Raw genomic sequence first — 2,500 nt, forward strand, 5'->3', positions numbered from 1 at the left:
CGGCAGGCGGCCGCTTGGATGATTGGCGCGGCCGCTGTGCCCTGGTGATCGACCTCTCCCCCCTGGACCCGACCGACGCAAGGGCATCCGGGAGCATGCCCAGGATGACATCGGGCGGCGTGCCCCGCCCCAGACCAATGACTCGATCCAGAGCAGAGAAACGCTGGGCGGAAGTAGGTAGCCCCGCCAGATGCTCCCAGATGGCGGCGTCAGTCGGCCCCTCCGGCGGCGGCCCGGTGGTGTCGGCCGCGAAGTCCTCGGCTGCGTCGACGGGCGGCGCAGCGGCCTCGCCCGCGTCAGGCAGCGGGCTCGCTGCTCCCCGGCGGGACGCCGGCTCTTCCCCCCGACCGATCTCAAGCGCCTCCATGAATTGGCGGACAAGCTGCTTGTGGGCAGCTTGCCGCCGTCGGCACTTGATTGCCTCAAGCGTTCGGTCGGGGAACATCCTAATAAGCTCTTGATTAACGAAGAAGAACCGGGCGTCCCTCTCAAGGAACAGTTCGGCCTCTGCCTTGGCGAGCGACAGGACTTCTTCCTCCGTCCACCTCGCGCGATGCCTCTCCGTCACGATCTCAGCGTTGGCGGCCGCAAGGTGTTGGCGGCGGCGATGGACCCCGAGACCGTTCTTCGTGGTAAAAGTGCGGTGGCACTCACTGCAAGCAAAGGGAGCTACACAAACTATCGCATTTTCGTTACGGCCGGTTGGCCGGATAGGTGCTGGGGTAGCTGGGGTGGCACCTTCAGCGGAAGGGCCACCATCTCTTGTTTCTTGTAGGCTGCCCCCAACTATAAAGGGATAATGCGAGGGGGGGCTGGTAACCCCCCCAAGCCCCTGGTGCGGTCTTCCACTCTGCGAAAATCAGCGGGCCCACGAGAAGGGGAGAAGACCGCAGGAGAGGAGAGGCTAAGAGGGCTAGGCCCATGTATTGCGCATCACTCTCCCTGTAACTATAACCCAAGGAAGGCACCTCGCAGCAGCAGCACGACTACATCAAGACCGCACTTCGAAAAGCCAAGTCCGGATGCAGCCACACCGCCGCCACTTGGCCACCTTAAGAGAGTCATAGTTACTCCCGCCGTTTACCCGCGCTTGCTTGAATTTCTTCACGTTGACATTCAGAGCACTGGGCAGAAATCACATTGCGTCAACACCCGCTAGGGCCATCGCAATGCTTTGTTTTAATTAGACAGTCGGATTCCCCCAGTCCGTGCCAGTTCTGAGTTGATCGTTGAATGGCGGCCGAAGAGAATCCGCGCACCCGCGCGCCCCCGGAGGAGCACGCTAAGGCGGACGCGGCCTCGCAGCAAGGAAGATCCGTGGGAGGCCAAGGCACGGGACCGAGCTCGGATCCTGCACGCAGGTTGAAGCACCGGGGCGCGAACGCCGCGCAGGCGCGCGCATCCTGCACCGCCGGCCAGCACGAGGCCGACCAACGGCGAGAGCAGACCACGCCCGCGCTAAACGCCCGCACTTACCGGCACCCCTACGGCACTCACCTCGCCCAGGCCCGGCACGTTAGCGCTGACCCACTTCCCGACCAAGCCCGACACGCCCCGATCCTCAGAGCCAATCCTTATCCCGAAGTTACGGATCCAATTTGCCGACTTCCCTTACCTACATTATTCTATCGACTAGAGGCTCTTCACCTTGGAGACCTGCTGCGGATATGGGTACGAACCGGCGCGACACCTCCACGTGGCCCTCTCCCGGATTTTCAAGGTCCGAGGGGAAGATCGGGACACCGCCGCAACTGCGGTGCTCTTCGCGTTCCAAACCCTATCTCCCTGCTAGAGGATTCCAGGGAACTCGAACGCTCATGCAGAAAAGAAAACTCTTCCCCGATCTCCCGACGGCGTCTCCGGGTCCTTTTGGGTTACCCCGACGAGCATCTCTAAAAGAGGGGCCCGACTTGTATCGGTTCCGCTGCCGGGTTCCGGAATAGGAACCGGATTCCCTTTCGCCCAACGGGGGCCAGCACAAAGTGCATCATGCTATGACGGCCCCCATCAACATCGGATTTCTCCTAGGGCTTAGGATCGACTGACTCGTGTGCAACGGCTGTTCACACGAAACCCTTCTCCGCGTCAGCCCTCCAGGGCCTCGCTGGAGTATTTGCTACTACCACCAAGATCTGCACCGACGGCGGCTCCAGGCAGGCTCACGCCCAGACCCTTCTGCGCCCACCGCCGCGACCCTCCTACTCGTCAGGGCTTCGCGGCCGGCCGCAAGGACCGGCCATGACTGCCAGACTGACGGCCGAGTATAGGCACGACGCTTCAGCGCCATCCATTTTCAGGGCTAGTTGCTTCGGCAGGTGAGTTGTTACACACTCCTTAGCGGATTCCGACTTCCATGGCCACCGTCCTGCTGTCTTAAGCAACCAACGCCTTTCATGGTTTCCCATGAGCGTCGATTCGGGCGCCTTAACTCGGCGTTTGGTTCATCCCACAGCGCCAGTTCTGCTTACCAAAAGTGGCCCACTTGGCACTCCGATCCGAG

General features: G+C 61.8%; 1 pseudogene; it reads right to left on the reverse strand.

Moving 5' to 3' along the window:
• LOC126443971 (large subunit ribosomal RNA) overlaps positions 1 to 2,500 on the reverse strand; it is a 7,951-nt pseudogene that overhangs the window by 4,016 nt on the left and 1,435 nt on the right.

Source organism: Schistocerca serialis, unplaced genomic scaffold (assembly GCF_023864345.2).
Source record: "Schistocerca serialis cubense isolate TAMUIC-IGC-003099 unplaced genomic scaffold, iqSchSeri2.2 HiC_scaffold_207, whole genome shotgun sequence".
Taxonomy (NCBI): domain Eukaryota; kingdom Metazoa; phylum Arthropoda; class Insecta; order Orthoptera; family Acrididae; genus Schistocerca; species Schistocerca serialis.